Below are 20472 nucleotides of genomic sequence, written 5' to 3'. Positions count from 1 at the left end.
TATGAATCCCGAAGGTTATTTGCTAGGCCCGCACGGAGAATAAATTCTCACGAAGGTGTCGCTTTCACCCCCACTTAAAAGGCTTCAGAGCTCGGGTATAGAGCCTTAGATGGAAAAGGTTAAAGATCTGAAATCACTGAAAACGTTAGCACAACTATTTATTTGAAAAATAATCAAAGATAAATAATTGGAATCGAATAAATAAATTAAAATTAAAATTTATTATTTTCGCATAAAAAGATAACCGAAAATTAATTATGGCCTGACTCACTTACCTGTCCCCAGCGGAGTCGCCAAACTGTCGCAACCGCCTTTCGGGTGGGCCCGGAATTTGGGTTCGACTTGGAATAAAATATGTTGGAGTCGCCACCGATCATTTATTTTTTGTAAAAAATTTGGTTGATCGGATACCATCTTACCTGATCTGCGTTTTACCAGAAATATGTCAGATTCGGGAGTCAGTTACAGTCAAGGAAGGATTAGCACCCTTGAACTGCCCTTTCGGTACCATTTAATTTATCGGTTGTCTTAATTGCGAAAATTACATTTTAATTGAAATTTAAATATTCGATCATAATTATTTACCTTTTGATCAATTAAAATTATCCCTAAAAAATCATAAATAAAGTAAAAAATAAAACCAACAAAAAACAAAGAGTTAGTATCAATGATCAAAATATAAAAATAAATAAATAAATAAAAGTGAATGAAAGAGAAAATAAATTAGAAATAATTAATATGCATAAAAATATAATATAAGGCCAAAATATATTAAAACAGTGTGCATAAAACACAGAAAAATGCTTATAGTAACATATAGTTAAGCACATAATATATATATATATATATATATATATATATATATACACACACACGTATACACAAGGATCGTTAAACAATAAATAAACGCACATTTATTACATTAATTTAATGTTAATAAATAATATGAAAATAATTAATCAATACATAAAGAAACCATGCACACCGGAACATTACAGTAGAAGAAATATCCTTGAAAATTTCAAACATTCACTTTGAAGTGATTGGTGTTAAGAATTATTTTTTCCTTTATACCCAAAACTACGACCCGAATAACTTTTTTTAGGCTCTAATCCTACTTTGATTGCTACGAGATCATATCAAGAAGTACAAGTGTCGACAAAGAAATGATGGACTTTCATGTATAACAATGTAACATTCAACATAAATATACACGTAAAAATTACTACACACATATATACATGGATAAGTCATAAAAAAATTCACGTAATGTTTTAAGATGATAGACAAACAAAATAACAAGGATCTAATGAGCAATAAACCACCAGTACTAAAATACTAAAGATGCTGACTAAAATAAATATGGAGATAAACATAATATTCAAAACATAAATTGCATAAAGTTATATTTTAGTAATAATGAGGGACCAAAATATGAATATTCAAAATTAGTAGCCAAGAAAATGAACATGAAAACAAATAATAGCAAATACTAGAGGACTAAAATAAAACACGAAATGAATAAAGAGCTTAAAATGGAATGTTGTACTTTCATTATATGACCTGATTGCAGTGATTACCAAACTTGAGAGACCAAATGCTATTTTCCCATGGGTCTCACGCCTGGAATCCCTTCCCCTGATCGATTTTACAAGCCAACTTTCTCCCTCCTTTTGATCATTTTCATTAGGCTTTTTTAGCATTTATTTTACATAACTTTTCCATAAAATAATAACAACTTGTGGTGTGATCATCATTTCGATTGGATCTCATATCCATCTTTATCTTTGTGAGTTGGCATTGGCAGGAAAACAAGTGATAAGTGTTTTTGTGGTAGTCAGGTTGGGCGACAATAGCAAGTGGGAGTTGTGGTGGCATCAAGACTTTGAGGCAGCAAGTTATTCAAAATTAGATGAGCTGGGTCGTTAGGATGAGGACAAAAATCTGGAGTCTACAGTATTCAAATTATTAAACATGTTTTCTTATTGTTTTATCTAATATTTTCAATTTGAGTGAAAATGGTAGAACTTGCTAATACCACAATAAGAAAGAACGCGACCATCAATGACGTGTAAATATTAATATATTAATATTATACAAATTAAAGGAGTAACCAGAAGTTTTTCTCTTTTGCCATATGCTGGAATTTGTTCTTTTTATCCTTTAATGCAATTTCTGACAAGGGGTGTTGAAATCTAGGTACCGATTTTTGAGTACTTAAAGTTTCGTGTATTCGGATCTTTGGTACTTGATTAGTCGGTCCGGATGTTTCGGGTATTTGTTAATCGAGTATTTGAATTTTATAGATACCGTAATTCGAGTAATTAGATATTTGATTTTTTATTGTTTTTAAATTATTAATTTAAAAAAATAACACAAATTTAAATGTTTTAATTACATACTCTAGTATATAAAGCATATAATTTAAAAATTTGAAATACAAAATCCGATAATCCATAATATAAATAAAAAATATCCAATTTTTTTTAGTTTAATTTAATATATAAAATTATTAATAATTAAATATGTAATATTATATATATATATATATATATAAATGTAACCGGATACTTAAAAAAATTAATTTTGTGATCCGGGCTCGACCAGAGAAATGTCGGGCTGAGTATCTGACCCGAAACTTAAAATTATTTTAAAAAAAGTACCCGGATTTTTTTATTGAGTCATCTAGATTGGGTATTTTTGAATACCCCTATTTATAACCCAAAAAATTGAAGGTTTTACTTGATAATTTATTTTTTTAACGTCTAGGAAGAAAATTTTAATTGGGGTGTGAGAGAAACTATTTTATGAGATAGAATAATTGTTATAATATATATTAGAAGTCATTCGAGTTATACGACGTCTTTAAAAAGATGTTTGAACGAAGAAAAATTTTACTCGCATATCGAAACATATTATTAAGGCGACACGTCGAAATATATCACGAACTAAATTAAAATATGATAAAGTTAGAAATGATCATCAAACAATGATAAAATAGTATTTTTAGTGATTAATTTTTTAAAAAAATTATGAAATAAGAATTAAACTTTAAATTTTGTTAAAAAATATATTAAGAGATGATATGACATTTTAAATTGATAAAAAAAATATTTTCTTTGATCCTCAATGTGACTGACATTTTCTTGTGATATTTTTAAATATTCGTAAGTAAAATTCTTTTAAAAAATTAAAAAAAATATTTTGTAAAAAATATTTTGAATTTTAAAATTTATTTTTAAAATTATAAATACATTTTAAAATTACATTTAAAATTAAATAATTGAATCATATTACTTAACAAAAAAAATACTTGGCTTTTTTTTAATCGAAAGGAGAACAAACTATTTAAAAGAACTTCATAAAAGGAGCAGTGGGAGTGGCAACATCCAGAGAAAGGGGATGGGTGATTGACTCAGGGGATCGTCATAAATGGTGAGGTCATATAACTGTTGAGAGCTGAGTTTTTCTAAGGAATCAGCAGTTTTGTTGGCTTCACGAGGTATCCAAGTGACTTCAGTCGCCTATCCACGGCGTCGAAGGGAGTCAATGGCCCGAACCAAAGAGTGATTGCTGGTATGAGCATCAGGAGAGTTGATGAGAGCCACAGCCAAGGAACAGTCTGATTGAACCTGTAAAAATTCAACACTAAGGGACCAAGCAATGTTTAAACCATTATGTATAGCCCAAAGCTCGGCTTGTAATGGTTTTGTGATGCCTATAAAGTGAGAGAAACCGAATATCCAAGAGTCGCTTTTATTTCGAAAGATTTCACCAATCGAGTTCTTGCGATTGCAGGTGTTAACAAAGCCATCAATGCTGAGAGTTATCCATCGTGTGGAGGGTTCAACCAACAAGCAGGCTCAGTCTGTTCACGTCTATCATTGTGGTTCGTGGGGGAGTAGTGTTGATTATAGTGATTTGCCCAAACAACACTTTTTTTGGAAATGTAAGCAGTGGAGTTAGGGGAGCCATTGAATACAAATTCATTTTTGCTTTTCCAGATATTCCAGAGAAGAGATGCAAAGAGGAGATTCCAATGAGTGCCCGGGTCATTCCAAGAAGGATAACCGACATGAGAATATATATTGGTGTAAAGCCAGTCTTGAAGATCAGAGGTTCAAAAGTGAGGCCGGGAGGTTGAAAGGTGCATTTTGTGCTAAACAACAGCTTCATAGGAACAATCCCTCAACACTTGAATATTGGTTTCCCGAGTAGAATGAGCTCGCTAGACAATGAACGTCTGAAACGCTTCAGATTAGTCATGATTTTCTGTTGAGAGGCTATCCAAATAAAAACACGGATCCGTTGAGGGATAGGGAGATGCCAATAGTGTCTCCATACAAGATTGGGTCCATTCCAAAAGTGGGAAACAAGAACCCTGTAAGCTACGCTAACTTCGAACTTATGATTGGTACCCAATCTCTAGTAGCAGACATCTTCGATATCTGAAGTAAATGGATATCTAATGGAGAGGATATGAGGATATCAGTTGGAGTAAAAATGTAATTGAGAATATCGATATTCCAATTCCCAGACTCGTCGGTGAGATCGGATATGCAGGTAAACGCTTCTATGTAGTCATGATTGAGGACATGATCACGTAAGGGTCCAAGGGAGTGAACCCAAATGTCGTTCCAGAGAGAGATTTGATTGTCATTGCCTAGATTCCATGCAACATTGGGGATGAGCTCGGGCCTAACCTTGGTGAGAGAGCGCCAAAAGGAGGAGCTGCCATTACAATAAATGTCTAACGAAATTTTATCGAACACTTTATACTTCTGTGCGCAGAAATTAAACCCACAAAGTGTTCGGTTTAGTGATGAAGGTAAACCCAACCTTCATGATAAAAGCTTTGTTGTGGTTAAAAACTCGATGAAAATCAAGGCTCCCCCAAAGTAGAGGTTGTCAAACAGAATCGCCGTTAATGAGGGAGACCTTAGAACCAGTTGAAGATGAGCTCCAGATGAAGTTCCAAAGGAGTCTTTCAATTTTGTTGTAAACGTTTTTAGGGAGAAGTGACATTCGCATGAAATAAGAAATAGATAGGAATGACATGACTTCGCTTTTTAATAATTGAAATTGTTGGGTGTCAAAAATTATAAATTATTAATTTTATAAATTTAATCATAACTAAATAAAAAAGTATTTATAAAATATTTTGATGAATTAAAAAATTCATTAAAGTCATAATTCATAATTTTAAAAATAAATTTGTGATTTTTTATACATTTTTTTAAAATATTTTTTAGATTTATTATTTAGAAATGTTGAAAATTATAAAAAAATAAAATTTTATTTATAATTGAGGGTGTAAATGATCACTTTACGCCTTTAGTGACAGTTAAAATTATCATATTTATTTTTAAAAAATTAAAGTTTAATATCAATTATATAATTTTGATATCTAAAATATTAGTTTAACATAGTTTAGTGATTATTTAAAAATATTATCCTATAAAATTAGTGGATTAATCATGGAGCATTCCTTAAATATTTTATCATTTATTTAATAAGAAAATTTAGTTAGTGGTATGTTTCGGTGTGTCGGATTAATAATGTATTTCAATGTGTGACTCACTGTAGATTTATTCCTTGAACGATGGGATATTTTTAATAAAATTGTAGTGTTATAAACTTACGGGTATGCATGTAGTTAGAAGAAAGACGTCGTGTAATTTGGGAATCTTCCAAAAGACGTTATATCGTTCGATTGACCCTTAATGTACACCGTAACAATCACACTACTTGAGAAAATAATTCTACCCTCACTCTAAATGATTTTTTTTCAATCATTTTATTCTTTTTTATTAAATAGTACTAAAAAATTATTTATTTTCTAAAATAACACATACTCTTATCACAAGGGCAAAAATGCGTTTTGGTGGTAGTGCCTTTTGAAAGGCTCTTTCTCGAGAAAGAATCTTTGCTTACGTAGCTAGTCAAATGAGTTGTTTCTCTAACATCGACTTTATCTTAAGTCTGCCACGTAAATAAAGCTGTTTTTTTTAAGGAAAAGTAAGTTGTTGCTACGTAGGTGTGTTTTCTTCTTGGCATAAATATATACTATTTTTTATAATTAAAGTTTGTTAAGTGCAATTTTAATAAAAGAAATTAAAAGGATATTATTTTTAGGGTAAACTACACCATTTCTTACATACTTATATATTATCTCCTATTTTACTCAGTGTACTTATAATTTTTCTAATTTACTCATTATAATTTTTCTAATTTTACTCACTGAAATTTCAAATTGCTCTTATTTTGATCACTCTGATTTATTTTATTATTATTTTTGTATGACATTGCATTTTTATTATTTAATATAAAATAAAAGCATAATGTGGTCGGATGCCACTGTCGGCCACCATAGATGGTTGTCGTTTGGTCTCAAATTTCATGGGTCACTTCACCTCAACACATTGAGTTTGATTCAACCTCTATTTTGTTGTAACTTGCTCTGAAGTCCGTGAATTATAGATTAAAAGTGAGGAATTTGAAATGTTTAAGTTGAGATATGGGTTTAGGGATATTTTCTGGTGAAATAACTTGTAACCCCCTAATTTTCGGGTTAGTAGTTTTGGGTTTACCCGAGAGGCATGCGAACCCCGTGGATTTCATAATTTAGTCGTTGGGCTTAATTGGGTTGAAATTGGGCCTAATTAGCCATAAAAGGAGATTTCGAAACTGAATGAATAGTTTTCGAAACTGAATGAATAGTTTTGAAAACCAGGGGTTGTCTCGACAACCCAATGTGGCACTTTAGGCCTAATTGGGTTTAGAGTATTACACAACCACCAAATTCAAACTCATGGGGTCGAGACAAATTGACCCATGAAATTTAAGATCGAACGACCACCATCTACGGCGATTGACGGTGGTGTTCGACCACATTTTGTTTTTATTTTATATTTTCAATTATTTATATTAAATAATAAAAAATTGTCATGTTATACAAAAATAATAATAAAAATAATTTAGAGTGATCAAAACATGAGTAATTCGAAAGCTCAGTGAGTAAATTAGAAAAATTGAAAGTATGGTGGGTAAAATAAGAGGAAAAATATAGTTCAATGAGGAATGGTGTAATTTACCCTTAATTTTTTAACAATTTAGTTGTTTTCCTCCATATCCTATAATTTGTTTCATTTTGTCAAACAATACTTGTTTACTAATTTTTGACGAGATATAAAAATAAAAGCAAAATACGGTCCATTTTTTTATTTATCGTCCATGGGACATTTATCATATAGATAATATTAGGAGTAAGTATATAAATGAATCGAAATTAAATAAATAAAGTTATATTTGTATTGTTTTTTTTTTGTTTTTAATATGTTTATGTTTAGTTCATGTTTGTTTAACTTTTTAATAGAGAAAATAACCTCAATGACCAAAAATCCCAGATAATATACGATTTTGACCAATTTTTTTTGGATTTGCGAAAATGACCAACAAAATCGCAATGCGATCTCTAATTCGAATTGCGATCTCCACTATCGCAAATTCGCGTTGCATTTCGCGTTGCGATTTTTCATTTCGCGTTGCGATTTTCCAGTTCGCGTTGCGATAGTTGAAAATCGCGTTGCGATTTTCCATTTCGCGTTGCGATAGTCGGGTCGGGTCGAGTCGTGGTCGTGGTAATACGTGTCTTCGACACGTCCGCGCGGATACTATCTTTTTAGAGAAAATTCTTAAGAAACAAAATCTTTTTTTTAACTATCACAACGAATTTTCGCAACGAATTTGGAAAATCGCAACGACAACTGTAGACTATCGCAACAACAACTTTCAACTATCGCAACGCGAAATGGAAAATCGCAACGCGATTTTCAACTATTGCAACGCGAATTTGCGATAGTGGAAATCGCAATACGAATTAGAGATCGCATTGCGATTTTGTTGGTCATTTTCGCAAATCCAAAAAAAGTTGGTCAAAATCGTATATTATTTAGGATTTTTGGTCACTGAGGTTATTTTCTCCTTTTTAATATCGTGTTTGTTTATTTTTGAAGATATTCATATTCGATTTGTTTAGTGTGTCGTGAATATACTTATTTAACATTCTCAAACATGCTTGTTTAATATTCATTAACATGTTTATTTAACGTTCGTGAATATGTTCCTTGAACACTCTCTTTTTACCTTTTAATTTACTTGCCAAAGAAAAATGGTGAAATTATATAATTAGTTCATACCTATATCAATATTTAAATTGTAAAAAAATAAAAGGAAAAAAACCCTGGTAAATGAGCTTATAAACAAGCTATGAATCGAGCTTGTTCGTGAATATAAATGAAACAAACACACATTTATTTTTTGTTCGTTTGTCTATTAAATAAATATAAAAAATGGGGTTATCTATACATATGATTACTTATGTTTGTAGTTTGTCTACTTTTGGTCACTGATTTAAAAAAAATAAGATATTGTCACTTTTGTTTTTTATTTAATTAAGATGATGCCACCTAGAGTTAACTGTCATTAACAAATATTAAATATTTTGATATAATCACACATTTGGTCCCTTTTATTTACCTATTCTCTCAATTTAGTCATATTTTTAATAAATTTTATCCTCCAATCGAATGATATCATGTGTCACTATAGGTTGAAGGGATAACTTTATTTTAATTTAATATAATTATTTTCACCAATCAAAGAGTGACATGTGTCACCCTCTAGTTGAAAGAAAACAAAGGAAAGCAAATTGAGGCAAAAAAGATTCACACCTTGGTCACTTAAGAAACTAAACATGTATCAAACCATTAAGCTACGACTATTGCTTAGTCTAAAGTAGATGACACACGTCTTTTCTATGTCAAATAATTTATCCTTAATCTTAATAAAAGAAAATATAAAATAGTAACAGGGAGAGTAAGGGTCGATCTGCAAAGATTAAGAAGTTGTCGAAACTTTTGTTCTTGATTTCTTATCTAGGCAAAAATTGCAAAATAAATAAAGAAGAGGGAGATTTGTTGATAGTTTATAAAGAAAGTTATTTTAATCTAAAGAAAATGAAGAAAATAAAGATGAAAATTCTATGAAATAAAATCAGCCTCAGGCTTTATCTTTGTCTCAATTTCATCGATCATTGAATAGGATCTTAACTTCATATTCATGTCGGTTACAGTTTATAGGGCCCAACCCTTGTTTTTCTCTCAAGTGAACCGATCATCCAAAATCAATATTTGGATCCCAATCCTTATGTGAACTAACCGCGTCAATCATTTTTTTAATACCAACTCCTTTTTAGTTTTGGAAAAACCCGACTTTGATAATAGCGTCTCGATGAGAATTGAACCCAATTTCAGTTTCCCTTAGTGGATCTCCTCTAAGTGTGTTCACAGGAAGTTGAATGTGCTACAAGTCGATCATTCCTCCCAACTATTAATCAAAATCGTAATCAATCCAACGTGCACTTTTTAAAAAGAAAACATTTTTTATATAAAAGGATGACCGATTGCCAATCTTTGATTCCAGAAAATTGAAAATGTAACCCAAAAGGTATGAGGTGCTTTTCAATTCTCACAATTGGAATTGAGTCATCGCTTTAGCCTTTATCTTATGAAAAACATAGCTAAGCATGGTAGAAACCATACTTAGCATTCAAAAGTAAAGAAAACTTTTAAGGAAAAGTAAAGAAAAGCGAAAGTAAAAAGAAAAGAAATTTTATAAAACTAAAGGAATAACAAAAGAATTTGAGATATGAGAGATGATGTTTTTGAGCTTACCCCGATTGGGTATTTATACTCTCATAAAACCTTAAAAATGTAGCAGAAATGATAACAAATAATTCTTGGAATTTGTTTGAACTAAATCCTAAAAACAAAGATAAATCCTAATTTAAATTTTGAATTTGTGGTTGTCTCCCATCTTCGTGAAAATGCTTACTAGACCTTCTAGAAGATGTTGGCTGGACGCCACATCAGACACAATCATGCCCAAAGTCATGCCCACTAAGGCGACCTTGATTCTAGAAAATTAAAAATTAAAGAATTTCATCTCTGTTAGCACTGTTTTTAGAACTTACTGTCATGCATAGAAAATGAACGAAAATGCCCAAATAAGCAACTTAATTCGACTAATAAAGGAGTAATTATCAAAAAAATATTAACTCATTTAATCACTAATCAAATTCTCCCTCACTTATTCAATGCTTGTCCTCAAGCATTTCGCAGTTCATATGTCAAAAATCTTAAGTTGTCATATCTTATTCCACAAAATTTATAAGCAAATTGAACCAAGCAAATGTAGAAATTCAAGATCAATCAAGCAAGGAAAAATCAAATTAAATGTAAACAAACTATGGCATTTCAATTATTCGTCAATTGCAAAGAATTCAAGACTTAGTACCTCACATTGATTCACTCATTCCACTCAAAGTGTTTTGGGTGAAAAAAATCGCTCAGACCTAAACTAATCAACACATTACCATAGGCTTGTAGCTAAATCTAATATCCACTACTAAATATGAATATGATGCAATAATCAAGGGGACTTAAACGAGTTGTAACGGAGTTAAGGTTTGGGTAGGATAAAGGCCAAATAATTGGGTTAAAAGCCAAGAAGAAAATAATCTCGTTCCATAAATTTAATCTAAAGGAAGCAAAAGAAGATATCATCTATTTTTTCTCGAACTTTTTCTCTTTCTTTTTCTTTTGATTAGAACTAGATTTTTTTACTATTTGAATAGCTTTATTTGAGTATTTTTTTCTCTGCTATTCGAGTCAAAACTTTATTTTTTTCTACTCATTTGAACTAAATTGCACTGTATTCATGTACTGTTCAAACCAAAACTATTTTTTATGCACAGTTTGAACAATTTTAAATTTTCTTTTTTTTCGCACTCTTCTTTTCTTTTGTGTTGAAATAAGATTATTTCTATCTTGAAAAGGGTAACAAAAAGAGGGATAAAAACAAAGAAATTCGGCTCGGGTTAATGATGAGGTGAACAAAGAAAAATGATTTAAGGCTCAAATTGGTTTATTAAGGGAGAAAATAAAGAGAAAGGTAGGCTAATTTTTTGGAAGAGAAATTGGTTTAATCCTAAAGCCTCTATCACACTAAAGCATCAAATTTAATTGATGTAGTCTCAATAAGCATTACACTACAAGTTATAGAATGCAATTAACTAGTTTGACACACTCAATTAAAACAAAGAGCAAGAATAAAAGATATGATCGTTAGGCTTAAAAACTCACATGAAAGGTTAATTACTAATCATGAAATCAATTCAACTAACGAATTCATAAAATTGCCAAGAAATTTACATAAATTAGTCATGACATGCTATCATGCATCCTAAATAAAAAAAAAGATTGAATTTACAAAGAAATGCAAGGAAATTAAATTAAACAAGATATAGACAATAAATATTTTCAACAATTAAACCAAGAAGATGTTCAATTTCAATCTCAAAAAATAAGCAAAGGTTAATTCGGTTTCTAATTCTATCCTCACTTAAATCATATTGTCCTAATATGAAAAATAAAATGCAAAAGAGAGAGAGGATGAAAATACTCCCAGATTTATGACGATTGTGGTCATGGCCATGCCCATGTTGGAAAGGTCCCAATTAAAGGTAGGAGACAATCTTGGCAAGGTTGGTCTCGATGGAATCAAGGCAATTGTGCACTTCATGGATTTCATTGTGCACATCTGATGGAGGGTGCTCTTTCGGTGTCTTGGGTTGTGGAGCCCTATGAAGAAATACGATCGCATTGCACTGGGTAATCGTACCAAGAGGAACAATGTGCGACACATCAGGAGTACCAACGAAGAGTCTCATTAAGTCCAAACACCTGCCATCTTATAGGTCCATTGCAAAATCATTTGTAAAATGGTTAGTGTCAAACGTTAATGTAAATAAATGTGATGCTAGGTTAGTAATATAAGGGCCAAGAAGGATCGGGCAATCAGAGCACACAACACGCTTGAAGGTGTGGGCAAACCAAAAGCCCAAATTTACCTTCACACCCATTTTCATTCTTCACAAGAAAAATAGTTCGACCTTACTTAAGCAAGACGTAGTGTCACATTTGGTGTATGTAGCGGAGAAAGAGATAAGTGCGGCCGTATCAATGATGCTCAGAGGAGTGTGGGTATTTAGCCTCACCATCGTAGGGCATAGGGGTTGTGCTCGAGCTGATGGAAAAGAGGTGAAGCGTGTGGCTGCCTGAAGTACTGGTGAGAGAGTGACGCACAATTGGTAGCAAGCGATGGAAGAGCCTTGGCAGGAAAACTGCTTCTAAAATCTTCTAAAAAAACAAACATGGGATGCCACATTAGTAAAGGCTCAATTTCAACAGGTTCAAAATTTACCTCGGGTTGTTCAAGCACTGTCGAATGAGCGAAAAATGACGAGCAATGTTCGAAATGGACTAAGAGCATGAACTCGTTGGTGCAGTATGGATAGTATGTGTTATCGACCATGGGGGACGATTCTGTCGCGATCCAGATGGATTGGTAGAACCGCACAAAAATAACATAAACTCATAAGAGGGAGATGTAATATTAGAGTGTTCGATTATAACATGAATCGATAGTGAAGAAGGTGGGCGCGGTTGTTGTACGCACTGGTCACCATAGTGAGGAGCGGGCACGGGTACAAGTTGCAGCAGTGAGTCAGAGCTGCTTAGGATATCGAAGACGAGCGGGGCATTGAATCGGCTACGATTGCCATCAAGAGTGACCAGTGGCCGAGATGGGTTGTCACTTTGATTTCTTATGAGCATCATTCTTAGAACAAAGGGTGAAAAAGGATAAATCAATACTGAGATGGTGTGTACAGTGGTAGAAATCTAATCGGAGCAGCGACAACGGAGCAAGAAGGTTAGCGAGGTAGTGAAGGGAATGGGTCAATCAATTATGAGTGAAGGGAGAATGAAAGTTTTGGTTTCTTATTTTGGGAAACTTATATGTTAAAAGGGAATGAAGAATAATTTAATTGGGGTTAAAATTCTCCAACCGGTCAAATGGAAGAAGAATTTGAAAAGGAAATGTGGGGTCCAAGATGAGTTACAAACGCGTGGGATTGGGTAGGGTTGGCGGCTGAAAAAGAATGTTGGGTTTTGGGGGGGGAAGAAAAATGTTTGTAGGCAGCAAAGAAACAAAATGTTGGATTTGGGTTGTGTTACCTTGCGCCGACCTCATGGAAAGTTGCTAATGTGCGCCTGTTAATCAAACGGTGCGCACAAGGATTTGGAGAGAAATTCCACTGATGCCATGCGATCATTTGCTGCTCAGGGGAGAGATTTTCGCCTCATTAGATTAATTTCCAGCTTTAAACTTCATTCGAACTTGATTTGGATTAATGGGGTACCTATAAAATTAAAAATTGAAATAAGCCAAACATCAAATAAAAATTACGAATAAAAATTAAAAATGAATAAAATTAAAAATTAAAAATGGGTTGACTCCCATCAAGAGCTATTGTTTAACGTCGATAGCTCGACGACCCAATTTTAAAGCACAAGCTCTTCCAATTTGATCTCCTCGACTAATCTGACCGGAGTGTTTTCATAATATAGCTTCAATATTTGGTCGTTCACTTTAAAATGGGCTCATGAATTATCTTCTATTTCACCATGCCATGAGGAAATATTTGAGTCACCGTAAATAGTCCTAGCCACTTTGATTGAAGCTTGCCTGCAAAAAAATTTAAGTTTGTAATTAAACAGTAAAACTTTTTGATTAATAGTAAACGATTTAAAGGAAATCTTGCGACCATGAAATTCTTTTGTTTTTTCTTTAAATATCTAAGAGCTGTCGTAAGCGTTTCTTCGGATTTCTTCCAATTCTTGAATTTGTAGCTTTCGCGTTTCTTTGATTGCTTCTATTTTTCATGTTACATTGCTTGACCGCCCAATAAGCTCAATGTTCAAGTTCAACCAACAAATGTCACAGTTTACCAAAAACAAGTCGATAAGGTGACATTTCGATAGAGCCTTTATAAGCAGTTCGATATGCCCATAATGCATCGGATAATTTAATGCTCCAGTCTTTCCGATACGGTTTGATAATTTTCTCAAGAATCACCTTAATTTCACGATTAGAGACTTTCACTTGCCCATTTGTTTGCGGATGGTAGTCCTTGGTAATTCTTTGAGTCACTCCAAATTTCTTCATGAGCTCCTCGATAATCCAATTGATGAAATGGGTACCTCGATCACTTATTATCGCTTGTGGTGTGCCAAACCTAGAAAAAAATAAAAATTTTCAGAAAATTCACAATTGTTCTGGCATCATTATTATAGGTAGGTTTAGCTTCTACCCATTTAGAAACATAATCAACAACAAGAATTATATACGTGTTTCCAAATGAAGAAGTAAATGGACTCATATAACCGATTCTCCATAAATCGAAAATCTAACAAATATGAATTAGATTATGAAATAGATTTAAAGACATTTCATTTATACTGCCAAAAGAATTATATACCTGCTCGTTGAAGTTTTTCACACGTTTTGTAGTGAATAGAAGTTTCTCTAAAAATATTTAGCCAAAAGAATATGCATTCTAAAATCTTGTGAGTTGTTCGCTTTGGTCCAAAATAACCACCATAGGAATATGAATGACAAAAATTTAGGATCGAATTTACCTCATCTTCGGTGATGCATCATCGGATTACCTGATCAGAGTAGTGCTTCCAAAGATAAGGATATTCCAAAATGTCCAGGATTCCTTCTTAATACAATTAATTTCTTCTCTTGCTAGATCTGATGGTATTTTACCTGTGGTTAAATAGTTTACCATATCGACGAACCATATAGACGTTCCTCTATGCGCCAACATTAAATGTTCTTCCGGGAATTCTTCTTTAATTAGTGGCTCAGTCGTGGAGAGAAGAATTTAGCTTAAGTAATCAGCCATGAAATTATCGTATCATTTCTTTTCCTTGATTTCCAAATTAAATTCTTGAAGGAGCAAAATCCAATAGATAAGTCTCGGTTTCGCTTTCTTTTTGTTCATCAAGTACCGTAATGATTCATGGTCAGAATAAACAATAATGTTAGTTCCTAGAAAACACCATCTAAATTTTTTAAGGCAAATATAACAAAAAGTTCTTTTTCGGTGGTAGAGTTATTTCTCTGAGTCAGATATAAGGTATGGGACGCATAAGTAATGATGTGCGACACTCTTCTGACTTATTAATAGAGAACTGCACCAACACTAGTGTTTGAGGCATCATACATAAGCTTGAAAGGATAATCCTAATTTGGCGGTTATACAATCAAAGCCAATATTAGCTTCTCTTTCAAAATGTTAAATGATTCCTTGCATTCTTGTTGAAATCAAATACTTGATCTTTATGTAGTATATTACACAATGGTTGCGCTATCTTTGAAAAGTTTTGATGAACCTACGGTAAAATCCTGCATGGCCAAGAAAAGAACGTACTTCCCTTACCGTTGTGGGGTAAGGGAGTGGGTGTATAATATCATACTTTTCTTTATCGACCGTAAACCCATCAGAAGAAATAATATGTCCTAGAATCAACCCCTTATCAACCATAAAATGGCATTTTTTGCAATTTAAAACGAGGTTGAATTCTAGGCATCGTTTCAATACATTAGTTAAATTAAGAAGGCATTTATCGAAAGTGTTACCGTAAACTTTGAAATCATCAATAAAGACCTCTATTCCTTTCTCTATGTAATCCAAAAAGATGTTAAGCATACATCTTTGAAATGTGGCGGGTGCATTGCAAAGTCCGAAAGGCATTCTCTGGTAAGCAAACATTTTGAAGAGGCATGTGAAAATCGTCTTTTCCTGATATTCTAGAGCCACTAGAATTTGGAAGAAACCTAAAAATCCATCAAGACAACAATAATGAGTTTTACCGGCTAATCTTTCTATCATTTGATCTATAAAAGGAAGAGGAAAATGATATTTTCTAGTTAAAGAGTTCAACTTCCTGTATTCAATGTAGACTCGCCTTCCTTTTTGTACTCTAGTCAGAATTAATTCACCTTTCGAGTTTTCAATTATCGTAAATCTGATTTTCTTAGGAACTACATGGACCAGACTTACCCAATTACTATATGACATTGGATAGATAACAATCGCATCAATAAGCTTTTGAATTTCCTTATTTATCACTTTCATCATTGGTGGATTCAGCCGACGTTGTCCTTCTCGTAATGGTTTAGCTCATTCCTCGATCTTGATCTTGTGCATACAAGTCAAGGGACTAAGTCCCTTAATGTCAGCGATAATCCACCCTATGGCCTCTTTGTGCGCGTGCAAGACAATCGCAAGGTATTGTTCCTCGTCTTTCGTTAATTTGTTTAAAATTATCACTGGTAAAGTGTCATTTCCCCAAAAAATGCATACTTCAAGTGATCCGATAATTGCTTCAATTTAATTTGAGGAGCCTACAAAACAGAAGGTAAAATTTTAGAATTTGAAGATGAAATAAGTTTATTCGAATAAATAGAATTGTTTTTCGAACTCCCTGACTTCCCAATCAAAATTGCCCAATTCCCTACACAAATCATCAAAAAAATTAGTTTCTATAAATTCATCAACTGCAGGATCAATTACATCAACAAAATTTAAGCTTTGAACACTATCAGGATACCACATCACTTTATACACATTAAATCTAACAATCTCACCGTCTAATTCTATTGTAAGAATTTCGCTTCGTACGTTATCTTTGTGTATGTCGTACTAAGGAAAGATCACCCAAGGAGAATTTTAGAATAAGTATTTGTCTAATTGTTTTCCATGTCAATGACATAGAAATCAGTCGAAAAGATGAGTTTATTTACCTTTACTAAGATGTTCTCCAAAACTCCTTCAAGATAAATTACTAAGTGATCCACCAACTGTATCGTCATTCTAGTATCTTTCAATATCTCAACAGAGAGTAAATTATAAAAGGATAAAGACATCACATTTATGGATTCTCCCAAATCATACATTGCATGTTTTATGCCAAACCAATTTTACATGGGATAACGAACATACCTTGGTCCTTCAACTTCGGTGGAAGCCTTCGCTGAAAAATTATGGAAACATCCTAAATTGATTTTTTATGTCTGACAAGCCTTCTTTTTTTCATGCAGAGTTCTTTAAGAAATCGGGCATACTTCGAAACCTTCCGGATTACTTCAAGAAGTGGTATGTTGATTTCTACCTTCCAGAAAACACCCAAGATCTCTTTCTCCTAGGCTTGTTTGTCTTTTTTTATAAATCTTGAGGGAAAATGAGGTGGAACATCATAGGGAGATGGTGTTGGATCAAATTGTAAATCTTTTTTCTTCTTTCTCTAGGATTCTGCGCCATTTTTATTTCTTTTCTAGGAGTTTGAGTCAACTGTTGTTTCTTCCATCTGGGATATCGATACTTCATCTTTCTTTATGGATTCTGCGCTAAACTCCTCTAGGAGTGGCTGTGCAACAACTATTCTGATTTAGAGGGTGATAGAGCTTACATTTTCCCGAGGGTTCATCTCAGTTTGAGAGGAAATTTTACCTTGTGATTTCAAGTGCCCCATAGACAGAGTCAACTAACTAATATGCTTGTTTATTTATTGTAAGTGTGAATCAATGCAATTATGGAACTTCCCTTGAGATAGAGCAAATTTCTCAACGATTGACTCGAGTAATGATCTATGCGATTGATAAAGTTGTTGTGGAGGTGGTATTGATTGATAGCCTTTATTAGGCCTTGGGTTCTATGCATAACTAAAGTTTAGGTGATCTCTCCATCCAGATTATATGTGTTTATGTGAGGGTTGTAAGTCCTTTGGGGAGGTCCCGGAAAATTCCCCACAACATTAACTCGTGTGCCCATTTTTTTCCTGTAGCATTGGGCAGCAGTCTGTCAGATGATCCGACATCGTGCATATCCCGCATACTCTTGCTGGTCTAATTTTACCTATGAAAAGGGCGTTAACCACGTCAGTTAACTTGTCGATCTTATTTTCAAGGGAAACGATACTTACCTCGTGAACTCATCGAATGGGTTCACTTGTAGAGCCAAACTATTGAGACTTGGCTGCCATTGTCGAAATTAATTTCCTTGATGTGTTTGGGGTCATATTGACGATAGCTCTTTAACTAGCAATATCGATCTCAGTAGTTGTAAAATGACTCTCCATCTTTTTGTTTAATTTCCAAGATGTTTTTTCTCAATTCGCTTGCCTTTGTTGTTGGGAAAAATTGGTCAAAAATACGATTTAAATAAGCATATGTATTAATTGAATTATGAGGCAAATAAAATAACCATTTTTTTGCTAAGCCCGATAAAGAAAATGAAAGACCTCGTAATTTAATTTGGTCTTTGGATACTCCATGTGGTTTCATGCTGGAACATAACATAGGAACTATGTAAGATGTTTATGCAGATTCTCACTGGAGTGGAAGATAGGAAGAAGACGAATCAACCTCGTTTTTAATTGAAACTGAGTTTTGGCTTGAGGAAAAATGATGTAGAAAGGTTGTTGAACCGCAGGGGTCGCGACTAACTCGCGAATGGTGTGATCGCCCATCAGTTTCGGTTATTTGCGATCGACATTAGGTGTGACGGTAGATGTGGAAGCTGATTTAGCGATTGATGGTTCTTACGTGGAATTCATTATTTATAGAGTGTTGCGTCAATTGATTCTTTGAGATCTTATTCTTGTCATTATCTTATTTTCTCTCGAAACGTTTGTCTGTGGATTCGTCTAGCTCGTGCTTTGATTTCTAGATCGTGCTTTGATTTCTAGATCAAATTCTTCTAATGCACCTAAATTTTGCCTGGTCATAAATCAAAAAAAACATAAATTAGTAACTTTTGCCAAAGTCCCCGACAACAGTACCAATTTGACACGCGTCATTTCTATGTCAAATAATTTATCCTTAATCTCAATAAAAGAAAATAAAAAAAGGGATAGGGATAGTAAGGGTCAATCCGCAAAGACCAAGGAAGTTGTCAAAATTTTGGTTCTTGATTTCTGATCTAGGCAAAAATTGCAAAAAAAATAAAGAAGGGGGAGATTTATTGATAGTTTATAAATAATGCAATTTTATTCTAAAGATAATAAAGAAAACAATTTTAAAGAAACTAAAGATTAAAATTCTATGAAATAAAATCAGCCTTAGGCTTTAGCTTTGCCTAAATTTCGTTGATCATTGAATAGGATCTTAACTTCGGATTCATGTCGGTTACAGTCTATAGGACCCAACCCCTGTAACTTGTTTTTCTCTCAAGTAAATTGATCATCCAAAATCAATCTTTGGATCCCGATCCTTATGTTGACTAACTGCGACAATAGTTTTTTAATACAAATTTCGTTTTAGTTTTAGAAAAACTTGACTCAGATTATATCGTCTCGATGAAAATTGAACCTAATTTCAGTTTCCCTTAGCGGACTGCTGCTAAGTGTGTTTACCGGAAATCGAATATGCTACAAGTCGATCTTATCTCCCAACTATTAATCGAAATTGCAATCAATACAACGTGTATTTTTTGAAAAGAAAATGTTTTCAATTATAAAAGGATGGTTGATTGTCAATCCTTGATTCCAGAAAACTGAAAATGTAATTAGAAGGGTATGAGGTGTTTTTCTATTCTCACGATCAGAATTGAGTCATCGCTTCAGCCTTTGGCTTATGAAAATCTTAGCTAAGCATAATAGAAGCCATACTTAGCATTCAAAAGTAAAGAAAACTTTTAAGGAAAAGTAAAGAAAAGAGAAAGTAAAAAAGAAAATAAATTTTATAAAACTAAAAGAAGAAACAAAAGAATTCAAGATATGAGAGATGATGCTTTTGAGCTTGCCTTGATGGGGTATTTATACTCTCCTAAAATCTTAAAAATGTAGTAGAAATGATAACATATAATTCTTGGAATTTGTTTGAATTAAATCCTAAAAACAAAGATAAATCCTAATTTAAACTTTGAATACCGGAAATCGAATATGCTACAAGTCGATCTTATCTCCCAACTATTAATCGAAATTGCAATCAATACAACGTGTATTTTTTGAAAAGAAAATGTTTTCAATTATAAAAGGATGGTTGATTGTCAATCCTTGATTCCAGAAAACTGAAAATGTAATTAGAAGGGTATGAGGTGTTTTTCTATTCTCACGATCAGAATTGAGTCATCGCTTCAGCCTTTGGCTTATGAAAATCTTAGCTAAGCATAATAGAAGCCATACTTAGCATTCAAAAGTAAAGAAAACTTTTAAGGAAAAGTAAAGAAAAGAGAAAGTAAAAAAGAAAATAAATTTTATAAAACTAAAAGAAGAAACAAAAGAATTCAAGATATGAGAGATGATGCTTTTGAGCTTGCCTTGATGGGGTATTTATACTCTCCTAAAATCTTAAAAATGTAGTAGAAATGATAACATATAATTCTTAGAATTTGTTTGAATTAAATCCTAAAAACAAAGACAAATCCTAATTTAAACTTTGAATTTACGACTGAGTCTCCCGTCTTTACGAAAATGTTGATTGGACCTTTTAGAAGAT

The sequence above is a fragment of the Hibiscus syriacus genome, unplaced genomic scaffold, assembly GCF_006381635.1.
Source record: "Hibiscus syriacus cultivar Baekdansim isolate YM2019G1 unplaced genomic scaffold, ASM638163v2 tig00002793_pilon, whole genome shotgun sequence".
Taxonomy (NCBI): domain Eukaryota; kingdom Viridiplantae; phylum Streptophyta; class Magnoliopsida; order Malvales; family Malvaceae; genus Hibiscus; species Hibiscus syriacus.
This window is presented reverse-complemented; position numbering follows the sequence as displayed.